Source organism: Anabrus simplex, chromosome 1 (assembly GCF_040414725.1).
Source record: "Anabrus simplex isolate iqAnaSimp1 chromosome 1, ASM4041472v1, whole genome shotgun sequence".
Classification (NCBI taxonomy): Eukaryota; Metazoa; Arthropoda; class Insecta; order Orthoptera; family Tettigoniidae; genus Anabrus; species Anabrus simplex.
The window spans coordinates 1,049,449,839-1,049,463,545 of NC_090265.1; positions in this window are offsets into that span (position 1 = coordinate 1,049,449,839).

Sequence of the window (13,707 nt, forward strand, 5' to 3'; positions counted from 1 at the left end):
TCCATGATAAATTAATCTGCATGACGTAAATCGTATTCATATGGGTCACAATGCTCAGATTTCTTAACAGCCGTGCCAATTCCCCAATCCATTGATTGAAAGGCTGAGCACAAAGGTAATTATAATGGGTGCCACGCGCATTGTAATGGTGCATAGATCATCTGTCAAACAATTACCAACACTGCAGCTAGAAAACTGAATAAGAAAGGAAATAATGTTCTCTGTGACAGATTCAGTCAACACAAATCTATCGACAATCGGATTAAAAGCCACATCAGCGATAAATACCCTCAATCGCACAACTAAACAAACACATCGCTTGAAAAGGCAATATCAAATGAATGAAACTGGCGTGCCTACCTGACAGGAAACAACACAGAGCCAAAAGTAGAACTTCGAAAATGGACGGCAGTCATCATGAACAGATATTTTTCTCTACGCTATAGCGAGTGGTTCAGCTGCCCCTATTCACTCCGTTTTATGCAACCCGCAGGCTATAGCCTAACCTAAAAACATTCACCTTGGTTACTCACAGCGATATCTGGTCTTACTACACTTTCTAAAATTCCTTCATTCCTGTCAACGAAATCGGGTATTAACGATAAAATACAGAATGATTATAAAGAATCGAAAAAATTCTGTATCACAGAACGTTCGCGTACAGAAAATATGATGGCTGAATGACTAGCAGTAGTCTTGCTATAACGCTGGCAGACGACAGTTCGTGATAGCCGAGCGTGCTCGAAGTTAGAGGAGGAAAGCGGTGCTGGTTAGTCGGAGGTTCCGAGTCCGATATAGGACGATTTTTTTTATTTCGTTGTTGAATGTTCGTGTGAGTCGCGTTGTTGAAGACAAATCTAAATCATGAGCAGCTCTCATGTTGCAGGTACTCTTATGTTAATTTCTAAATAGCTCTTCAAAGAGCTATTTGCAGTATAATAAGCTATTACCGACAGAGGTGCAATGGGCTGGTGTATGGTCATTCGATTAATGAAGGAAATGTTCAGAATGACCACCACCTTCGTTAATGCATACCTCAGTACGGCAGAGGTGAGTCATTCTAGCTTGCTGCAGCGTATGAGGTGGAACCTGCCTGCACTTTGCTGTAAAGATTACAATGTGCTGTTTCATGTGCCCTACGTATGAAGTCCAGTCGTTCTTCGAGTCGAACGTGCGCAGTTGTTTGGTTGAATGGGTTTGCCATAATGCTGAAAATAAGTGGAGTGCGCTTCATTCGTTGTAGCCGTTTTCCATATAAAAATTGCATGTATTTATTCCTTTTCTGATGTATGCTTTGTTTCTATAGGTGAAACGTGACTTTTGAGACTTAAGTAAGTTGAAACTTAATAAGTTAAACTTTAACTAAGAATGCCTTAAGAGTATAAAAATAAAAATGGAAAGCTCGTAGCTGGATTCGAACTCTGAATCCGTCGGAAAAATAACATGCTGGCTGCGATCAGTATCATGTAACCACTCCAGGCGACGAAGAATAGGTCTCGTATCCCTGTACTAATGGAATAATCTACGCTATCACATCGAAACTGATCTTGTATGTTACAAGTTCTGAATTCGAATGTGCAGGCAGGTTTACCTTGCTGCTAACACCACAGCGTGCTGAAGAATCATGTCTCTCTTAAGCCCAGATAGTTACAGCCATTCTCTATGAGGAGAGCATGTACCTATTACTTGGTTAAATGAGTTCAGCGTTATGTTTCAGGTGAATTCACAATGAATTTGTCCGTAGTCGGTGCTTACGAGGAGATAATTATGTCTGTTTATTATAACTTCCTTAGAAGAATATCTGAGACTTCAGAATAGTCAAGTCTTCGTAAAGAATGCCTAGAAGAGTACAAAATAAAAATTACAAAAGGCATGCCTCAATAAGTTTTCGAACTCTCCCTGTAGCTTATCCATATACAACTAACATGCGTAAGTCCACGCAGCTACTTCCCGTGACCACCCAACATTTACAACTCTGTATTCGAGAGGAGAGCGAAAGTTCTCGCTTCGTCAAGTTACTGCTGTATTACGGGTTTGTGGTCCAGTTTTATGACTTTATTGAACGCTGTAACGGTAGTAGTTACATGGCATAAGCCATCACATCTGCTGTACAGCTTTTGCGTGCCATATATTATAAAATACTATGAAAAACGCGTTTCTATCAACTTCGATGTGACGAGACTATACAAAATGGCGGGGAATTGACATGTCTGTAATTGGTCCTAACCTATCACGTTTTCTATGATAACGAGACCACCCTTTTCTATCAAAACAAAATGGCCTATTGAACCAATCAGGTGCAGGAGCCTGGCACAAGTAAGTGAAAGCAATGCCAGGACGCAGCTAAGGGCCCCACGCTCCAAAGTTCAGAGCCCTGGGGCTCCTTTCAGTCGCCTCTTACGATAGGCAGGGGGTACCGTGGGTGTTATTCTACCGCCCCCACCCATAGGGGGATTTTCCGTTGCACTTAGGTTTCCAATGTTAACAGCTAAACGTACTATAATATACCTAGGTATATTACAGAGGTTGGCGCACGAACAGCTGATACATTTATATTTAAAATGACAATGCTAATGTGCAATAATAATAATAATAATAATAATAATAATAATAATAATAATAATAATAATAATAATAATAATAATGACATCCCCCACTCATGTAACGTACTCCATGAAAATACATTTACCTTTAACACAAGTTCAATGTGGCCCCCATTACGACGGGCATTTTCTCGTATCTCCCATACGCCTATTTATGGATTAGACTGAGACATTTTTCGGATACTTACGTGGCAACTAGAATTATACAATTTGGCCTGCATATGCTCAATGGTTCTGCCAATGTGCATGCGAATTTGATGCTTTTAAGTGTGTCGAACTATAAAATATACATGTAAAAAGTACAAAGTTTACTTAAAATCGAGAAATGCAGCTCTAGCTAACGTATAAGGGATCTACATACGACTAATAGTCATAGGCCCAATACCTCCGAAACATAAGGCGGCACAGTAATTAAAATTTCCTTCATATTCCGATATTTTTCGGGGGTAAAAAGTTAAACATTTGAACATCTTGAAACTTTTCCGTCGGTTATAGGATAAAATATATAATTTTGCCGAATTTCAACATTCTAGCTCGCCTGGCAGATTTTGCCGCCATCTTGATTTGGGTGGGGGGTAAAATTAGGACTTTAGACACTTTTAACTCATGGAAACTATACGTCATCGCTTTAGAGAAAAAATTTACCGCACTGGGTGAAAGAAATGCTTACACTTCGTTAGTTTCAGAAACCTTCACATTCATGTTCAATATCGGTAAACGGTGTTCCACAATAACTCGTGTTAAATTTCCTGCACTATCTTCTAATTGTACATTGTTCTAATTTAAAACGATAACTGATAGTTTTCGTTACACTCAGTAGTTGGGGGTTTTTATTACTCTAGAGTTGTTCGCTATATTCCCCGTACTCGTATCACGTTGTTCATTAACAGGCATTACAGCTGTTTTATCATCTTGCGTTCTCTTAACAAATGTGTTTAACTCGCCTTCCTGTCGTAATGTTTCTTTCTTCAATTCCTTCTTAAACTTTCTGATTTCTGAACCTCATACAAATTATCTATCCATTCTATGTTACGTCATGACAAACCAGGGGTACCGAATAACACGCAGTCAACAAACATGCCAAGCAGACAGGAACAGAAACTAAACAAACGGCCAGAAATTCGTAATCGACAATTGAACTAGAACTGCATTCAAGATTTTGGTGATCGAAATACATCGATATTTCAGCTACAAAATCACGGGATTTTAAAGGAAGACGATTTCAGCAACAAACTCAACTTGTCTTTACGAACAATACTTTTACAGGAGGGTGACGATGGGGCCTTAAACCGACTGACGCCGAGCCACGATAAAATGGAACACGATTTAATGAAAATAGGTACGTAAAGTCAGGAAAGAAGGCACTACCGTCCAGGCTATGATAATGTTATTCACGCTAGAAGTAGGCCTAAAATCTCACTGTCATATCTATGTTATTAGTGGTCCTATCAATAAATCGTCGTTGCCGGGACGAAACCTCCTATGTGATAAATTTTTTGGAGGTATACTGTCCCGCAGCACATACATTACGAAGAGCGAGAATGCCTTGACGATATGCAGACAATATTGCACCTTAGCTGACAGAACGTTACCGGCCAAAGTTCGAAGATAAAATATTTCACATAGGAGGTTTTGTCCCGGCAGCGACGAAATACTACATAAGAAAAGTTAGAAAGAATACAATTTCCGATCATTTATATCTGATACAGTTTTACCGTACCGGCTGTGACAACCGAGATTTTTCATTAATGTACAGGGTCTTTCATAAAGCATGAACCGATTTCGAAGGCTTATTGTGCCGTACTCATGCCACGCAGTGGAACGAGTCACATATCGTTACAAAGGGCGTGGCCTCACATGTCTATTAGTAGTGAGTAGAGTGCTCCGCGCCTTCCTCCCCTCCCCTTCCCCCGAACTCCAACACTGCTACGGATCGTGCTCTACTCGCGCGCCCTCCCAGATCCCCAGACCTCACTCCTTGCGACTTCGTGTGGGGATACGTCAAGGACAAAGTTTATGTTCCGCCACTACCCATTACACTGGATGACCTTCAAGAGCGGATAACACGTGTGATCAACTCAGTGGATCGTGATATGCTGCAACGCGTTTGGGAGGAATTGTCTTATCGCCCTGACGTGGTCCGTGCTGCCGGTGTTTGTCATATTGAACACTTGTAGGACTAAACTTAAACATCAGTCAAACACATGTGTTTTAGGTTCAATCTTGTACTACTGACTGTTCGGAAAATATAGCTTGATGAAATCGGTTCATTCTTTATGAAAGACCCTGTATAATTGTGTTGCTTAGTCCACGTCAACGCCGAGAATCGCTAACATGGAAATATTGTTCAGTCGTGTTAACTGGCGATGGTGGTGTCTTTTGTCCTTGTTATCTTAAGGTATGAAATGGCGTATGGTTTTTATTGCCGGAAGTGTCCGAAGACATGTTCGGCTCGCCAGGTGCAGGTCTTTTGATTTGACGTCCGTAGGCAACCTGAAATACCGCGCTGTCATCAGCCGATATCGACAAGGAAAATAAGAAAAAAAATCGTGAAGGTACGATCGCTTGAAGAATAAGAAGTGAGAGTCATTAAAGGAGGAAGGACGACTCCCTTACACTGGATGCCCTAATATAAAATAGTCGAAATATAACCAAAGGTGAAAGCCTACAATATATTTTACGTCGCACCGACACAGATAGGTCTTATGGCGACGATGGGATAGGAAAGAACTATGAGTGGGGAGGAAGCCCCAGCATTTGCCTGGTGTGAAAACGGGAAACCACGGAAAACCATCTTCAGAGCTGCCGACAATGGGGTTCGAACTCACTACCTCTCGAATGCAAGCTCACAGCTGCGCGACCCTAACTGCATAGCCTACAATATCTAAAGCCCATAAAAACAGATCAAAAACAATTTCAGATTAACTAGGGTGTGTTGTAACGTGTTTTGTCTCATCTGCTGCAACTTATCTCCGACAGACGGCATTACTGCCGCGTGAGTTAAAGCAGTTACCAACACGAGTAGAACAACCTGTCTGAATACTGCTGGGAAGTAGTTTGAGATTGTAATAACTTTTTTTAGCATCTCATTTCTCTGGTTAATACATGTTCTGATAACTACTGGAATGTAACACACTGGTTCATCGTAGTATCCCAGCTATTCGAATCCTGCTATGAGGCGCTGGCGGGAATGGTAAGTGTGCACACTTAACGGAAAAACGGTAGAACAGTTTTCACCGCTGTCTGTCATTGGGTCACTGCAGCTCTGAAACTTTGCATTGTTAAAACGCCAACGGAGTACTGTTCGTGAAAAGTGAGAAAATGTGCCGTTTTTCATTTCATCGAGCATTTCAGATGATGACAATGTAATCATTTACTGTATGTCGAGTTCCGTTGTCTATCTGTTACAGTATCACGGGAAGAAAAGGATGGGTGGATTTTAATGAAAGTTGGTATTTCAGTTTATAATAATGTCGAGTAGGATCTTAGCTATAAGTTGTTCAAAACATTTCAGCAGGAGAAGGTGCTTCAGAAAGGGCCTAAAGCATAAAACGCAGTGTATCTCTTACGGTTGGTTTTATACGAAAAACTTCACGGTGACATCTATTTAAAACTGTTGTTCTTCACCTTTCTCTGATAGGCTACAGTGAAAAATAAGGGAAATATCAGTGGCAGTCATGTGAAAGTTTAAATTCAAGAGAATTGCTATGGAGAGCGTTCGGGCAACGTTTTAAAGGCTTTGATTGTCTGTCAGTATTTTTTTAGTATTATTGACCCGATACTTTGCTTTCTTCTATACCGGAAGGAGGATATACAATCAAGATCAGCAATAATGCACAAAAAAATATGAAACTGCAAAAGGCCAGAGGGCAAGGAAGCGACTATGTTACGACAAGCTCCTAACAGGGAGAATTTAATAATAATAATAATAATAATAATAATAATAATAATAATAATAATAATAATAATTGTTAAGGGAATTTCGTGGCTCGCAGAGAGATAAGAAGCGTGAAGGTTGAATGGTTGGACAAAGAATTAACTAGAGCAGAACTTAACACAAAAAATTTTGCAATTTTATTTCTTTCTTCTTCTTTTTTTTTTTGCGTCACTTTCCCTTTGTTAGTTGACAATTTCAGAAATAGAAAATCTGAATGAATAACAACAATAATAATAATAATAATAATAATGAGCTCGTAAGCTCTAACAATATAGGGGACTTATAAGTCCAAACATCAGGTACAAAACTTCAGATAATTATCAATTTGCTGATTTATACAGGGTGAAGCGAAATTCGCGCACTCGGGCGTCGCAGCGCGACTCCTCACTTGCCAGCAATAAAAAAGTGTATCTCACAAAATTTCGTCCTGCGAGTATATCCGGGAGAGAAAGGTCACTGAAGAGTGGCAATCTGGCAACACTGTAACCATATGTAGGTTAACTACCTCTGTCAGCACGTATTGATTATGATGATGCTTGTTGTTTAAAGGGGATTAACATCGAGGTCATCGGCCCCTAATGGTACGAAATGAAATAACAAAAAATTCAAATTCATCCACTGACCAAAATAAAATAAAAATGGCATGAAGAATGAATGGATGGACATGAACCCTACAAAAAACAAACAAACAAACAAAAACAGTGGATCAGGCTCAAAAAGAAGGTAGTTAATTAGAGTATTACTGACCAAGGGACCATTTATAAAGCACAATGATGCTTGATGTCAAAAGGGGTGCTAAATTCACGTCTAAGGCCTCACAGAATGGTACATGTCGCGAGTAAAGTAGAACCATGGTATTTGTCATTTTGGGGTACTGATCAAAAGTAGCGAAGACTCACGGTGGTCCACACAAGATGGTACTACTCACAAGTATTGCAATTCGTACAGGGAACGCAGACCTATGGTGTTTCTCACATAATGGCGCCACTCACAGCCAACGCAAACCGGTAAGGTTCCTCACCTAGGTGTACTAGTCACGGGCGCCGGTATTCCCGTGGTGTTCCTCACATAGTGGGTATCAATCACAGGCAACGCTGACCCACGGTGCCGCTCATATAGCGGTACAACTCACAGACTACGCCCAGACCCGCGGTGTTGCTCACATGGGTACAACGCACGGGTACTGGAATCCACCAGGCCAGGCTTTTTACTGCAACTATTCACAAACCTATTTCGTACCAATTTAGTGATACTACTCGCAAATACATGCAACCCATGGTGTTCCCCGCATGATGGTACGAATCAAGAGTAGTTTCATGGTTCTAATTCAATCATCCCTTGGTCGCCCCTTGTAGTCGCCTCTTACGACAGGCAGAGGATACCGCGGGTGTATTCTACATGTGCGTCCCCCACCCGCAGGTGGTAGTGTGTTTGGTCCGCGAGAGGTATTTTATTTCCCTCAAGTCCGCCGGCAAGTCGGTTAGGATCCCCCTATCCGCCACCTGGGACGTGCCACGTGGGAGTATCTCCTCTCCCCCTGCTACGCCTGCGTAGCAGGTTCGTGGTGTCAGCACGTATTAGTCGTGCTGTACAGTTGTTGCAGTGGATAGAGCTTTGGGTTAGCATGCAGGAGGTCGAGTGTTCGAACCTCGGTTGAGGCGCTTTTTCTTTCTATTTACTAATTTCCATCGGACATTACATACAGTAACACAGTAAGACACCGTTTCATAGGTCACATATATCCTACATTTTCATTTTCAGTAATGCTGAACACGTTGTAACGCATCTAGTAGGTGAAGTGGTGCGAATAAATTCACGCCCACGACGTGGAAAGGGCGTCTTTCAAAGCTGACCAATGAAAACGAATGTTCGTCCATTTCTAGGAGCATAGTATCTCAGTGCAAATGGTTTCTAGAGAGAATCCGCTGCAATCGCTGTTGACGATTAAGATGCCAGATACCATACCACCAGGACTACATTTACGAAATCAAAAACATACACCTCAACCCAGGATCGAACCCTCGACCTCCTGCATGCTAACCCAAAACTCTATCCACTTTTCCTACTGTACAGCACGACTACGAAGTGCTGACAGAGGTGGTTACCCTACATGTGGATGCAGTGTTGCCAGACTGCCACTCTTCAACGGCCTTTTTCTTCCGGATATACTCGCAGGACGAACTTTTGTGAGATAATTTTTTTTATTGCTGGCATGTGAGGAGTCGCGCTGCGACGCCCGAGTGCGCGAATTTCGCTTCACCCTGTATAGAAAAGAGCCTTATTGCTCCTGACAGGAACATTATAAGAGCAAGAAATGCTCCAGGAAGGTACACTTCGTAGGAGACTGCGCTCCAACTATACCATAGTCTAGGATCGCAGAGGCAATCAGTTTTCTTTGCTAAACAAAATTACACTACGAAACCCATCGGGTAACCTCACTTCAGAGAGTTCATCAAATACTCCACAATTACCATGACACTAATCACTGTTCCTACTGTAAAGGGATCACGACGCAGAAACAGTTACCTAATAAACAGGGGCATAATTGCCCACACTAAGTGGCCTTAACGATAAAAGAAATAAGTTGAAGATGATCGGTCATAAACAAAAGACAAGGAAGCGAAACACCCTGCACTTCTTCTAGAAATATTTAAAACCCTAAGTGGGCTTATGGCCCAAAGAAAAAGAGGCTAATCATACAATACACCGGGGTGACTAAATAAGACGCATTAATGCCAAAAGGATTTAGGAAAATTTTGAGGTTTTGAAAATTTTAGTCACCCTATGCCAAGCTGAATGGGAACCGACGAAGGGTAATAACTCTTTGTTCCCTTACATATTTCCCAATACGAAATAGAACAGACTCTTCAGTTTTGCCCGACAATTCTACATTTAAATCGCCAAATTTAGACATTTACATTAAATAAAAGAGGTAGAAACTTTCCCCTCACACTATTCGCAGCAGCTATCACGTACCTATGAAAATTCTGCCATTACCTTGAGTCGCTGAGCCTTCCTATACACACCCCCGGATTTCATTGGCTAAAGATGATATGTCCAAAAATCTGATAGGTTGATTACGATCGAGGAGGAACCAGCTGCAGTGTTGACAACTTCGGTACATTAAAAAAAACAATACCACCGGACTGAGCCAGGATCAAACCTACCAAGTTGGGGTCAGAAGGCCAGCGCCCCAACCGACTGAGCCACTCAGCCCGGCAGGAAGAATTTAGGTAACAACTGAGCTGTGCACTTTACAAAGGGAAGAATTTATTGCGTCCTCCTATTCAATACATATATATGCATCTTTATATGGAGTAATTCTAATCAAACATGTTTCGGTTCATTTTTGAGCCAGCTTCAGTGAAAATGTTAAAAACTACATGATTAATGTTAAAAGAATGTTGTTTGAAAAAAGACGATGAGAAATAATATATATAAAAACAAGTGCAACATGATGAAGTTAATATGAGGTTGTAGCAAGGTTGAGAACCTCTTAGTTCCTCAGTTATTCTCACGCTGGATGAGTGTAGCTCGAACTAGCCCTCGGATCCAGGTAAATATATCTGCCCTGGCTAGAAATCGAACCCAAGACCTCCAGGTACGACCTACAGACCGTGGGGCTGGCACTTAGGATGATATCAAGGAAGCACAATAGTGGCATGGACGAATAACATATTCAATAGCTTAGTTGGTTTCCTTAATTAAGTTTTATGAAAAATACAAATCTCCATTATTGCTACTTGCGTTGAGATACTGTGTATTTTGGTAATGTTTGATGATTTTTGTAAGGAACTGTTGATATCGATAGCAATGATGGGTCTTGCTTAGGTCTGGACCGGTCCAGGCCAGGAAGCTGTTACCTTGCATTCGGGAGTTGGTGGGTTCGAAGTACAATATCAGCTGCCTCAAAAATGGTTGTACAATTTTTCCATTTTCAATGACGTACATGGTGGGCTGTACCTTGATTAAACCCACGCTTCCTTCCATCCCAATCCTAGCCCTTTCCTGTCACATCGTCGCTAAAAGACCTATCTGCGTCGGTGCAACAATAAACTACTAGCAAAAGACAAAACATGAGTGTAACATATTTGGTGCTTACAGTGCTATTTTACACGACTTTTACTATACGCACAGTCTCTAAAGGGCTTTCGGCCTGCCAAGATATTTGCTGCCCGGGCAGATCGCCTGATCTGTTAATAAAGGTGTCTGAAAAATTGTGTTCTGAAACCTGCAGCCTACATTTCATCTTTATGTCCAAATATATATGAATAACGTTTAGAATTGTAAAGCCATGCAGAAAGTAATCATCATTTTCAATAGTTAGAAGCAGTAATGCTGCACATAAAATAAATGCATATACATACATCACATTCCAATTATTATTATTATTCTGATTTCGCCTAGTATTTAACAAAATTATTTGCTACTACAAGGGTTTTTCTTACAGCAGTTCCACGTTGTGGAAACATAATATCGTTGAAAAAAGTTACGTGATGTATTACACCGATAACACAGTGTGTTCGACAACTAATGGCCGTAAGAACGTCAGAGTTTCGTCACCATGTTGTGGAATGGGATTAAACTTGCCAGTAAATTTACAAAAGCGGGTCTCTCGCGTTAGTCACTCGTAAATATCAATTTTGCGCCGTATTAGATTCTTCAACTTTGAAGCACAGATGATGGGCCCTTTGCCAAGGTGAGCTACACAGCAGAAAGTCAAAGTAATAGAAGCTGAATTCATACATTTTAATCCCTTTGTTCTTACAGGCAAGAAATACTTTGACATGCAACGTATTTGAAATTTTTACTTTCCATGTATTCACACGGAAATTTTAAAAATATTGAAGCCCATATTTTCTAACCTTACAAATATCTACCAAAGCTCTTTGTGTCAGTGGAACTCCGTACAGTTATATTACAGCAGTTAATAGTTTTTAGTTGCAAGTTGCTTTACGTCGCACCGACAAAGATAGGTCTTATGGCGACGAAGGGACAGGAAGGGGCTAGGAGTGGGAAGGAAGCGGCCGGGGTGTGAAAATGGGAAACCACGGAACACCATCTTCAGGGCCGCCGATAATGGAGTTCGAACCCTCAATCTCCCGAATACTGGATACTGGCCGCACTTAAGCAACTGCAGCTCGGTGCTGATAATAGTCTGGATAAGAAAGATCACACTATGTGCACTTGCTTGCATCAATATTTGACACACAGTACACTTCAATACATCAGTTAAGAAAATGAAATTCGTAGGCCTATATTTTTTAAATACGTGGTTATCCAATAACAATCTAACAGATGTTCAGAATGTAACTCCAAATACTGAACGTCTCGGTAAGGGTAAAATTATAAGCAAAAATCGATACTTTCTTTTATAGAAAGTGTAACGCTTAGTACTTTGAAACTGTACGCATGCATGTCTTGGTTTCATAGTGCGTAGCATATTACATTATATGGGTAAGACAGCTGCATCTGTAAATCAGATGTAGATCTGTAGATCAGTGGAAAGGAGTCGGACCTCCGCATCTTAAGTTTGGGTTCAAACCTGTGAGAAGTACAAAGGGTATAAACTTATCGGCGCTAGCCCCGTGGTCTAGGAGTAACGTACCTGCCTCTCACCCGTAGGCCCCGGGTTCGATTCCCGGCTAAGTGAGGGATTTGTACCTGGTCTTGAGGGTTGGTTCGAGGTCCACTCAATCTATGGGATTACAGCTGAGGAGCTATCTACAGTGAGATGACGACTCTGGTCTAGAAAACTAAGAATAACGGCGGAAAGGATTCGTCACACTGACCATTCTTCACCTCATAATCTGCAGGTCTTCGCGCTGAACAGCGGTCGCTTGGTACGCCAAGGCCCGTCAGGCCTGCAGTGCCATGGGGTTTGTTATAAACTTATCGGCACTCCATGTCGTACGATGCCGGCATGCAAAAGATCTCTGGTGACACATTTGATGTTAAGCCATCAATATATATGTTAAATAAGTCATAGGTAACCCAACACGGGTACATTCCCGTAACGTAGAACGGAATGTCGAAATGACTTGCAGGCAGCCTAAATGCCATCAAATAAAATTTCTGCAACATGGTAGCTGAGACCGCAAGATTATTATTATTATTATTATTATTATTATTATTATTATTATTATTATTATTATTATTATTATTATTATATGGTTATACAGCAGTAGAAAGCTAAACTGTTTCAGAGACATGTGACAGTAATTAGGTTTATCTGTAAAATAGTTCTTTTTTTAACTTTGACAGCTAGTACATCCGTGTAAGAAGCTACTGGACTACACCCCTAGACCTATAAAATTTAGGGAAGAAAGGTCTGAGAAACTGTCGTAGAAAGCAAAGAAATTGTTAAAGCGTGCAATGGTAAACGGCGTCAAAGCAGTTCAGTTATCGTCCTTGAATTTCAGGGAAAGTGGGACAAGCAGGTTAGTCGACGAGCCTTTGGAAGAGATCGTGAACGGGAAGGATTGAGACCATTTCATATTATCCCAAAACCTATCAAAATCGGATTTAAATAGAAAAGATCGGATGTGGTTTTGTGACTGTCTCCGCGAATGGGACGAGGACGACGTTTTGTAAAACGTCGTTGTTGCACCTAGAAAAACCGGCATGTGATAATATTGCAGCTTAGAACTCTGACCAGAAAGGTTCTGTAGGCTATTGCAGGAACTATTATTAACAAATTTCGTTCTAATTGATACATGTGCTGCGGGTCAGTATTTTCCCCCCTCAACAATGTCACGTAGAATTTCGAGGCGCGACGACGATAAGCTGTTTGCAGGCCAAATTATCACAATAGAATTTGGGCACTTTCCGTAAATTACATCAAGAGGACGAACATTATTAGGAACTTTTCACAAAGCTGATGGTACGGACATTTTGATTTGCTTCACAGCGAAAAGAATTATTGTAAGTTTATTAAAGAGGAACGATTAATATTTTTGGAAAGCTATTTTTCATTTTTTATTTTTATTTTTACAATTTGCTTTACGTCGCACCGGCACAGAGAGGTATTATGGTGACGATGGGATACGAAGGCGCTAGGAATAGGAAGGAAGCGGTCGTAGCCTTAATTAAGGTACACCCCCAGCATTTGCCTGGTGTGAAAATGGGAAACCACGGAAAACCATTTTCAGGGCTGCCGACAGAATG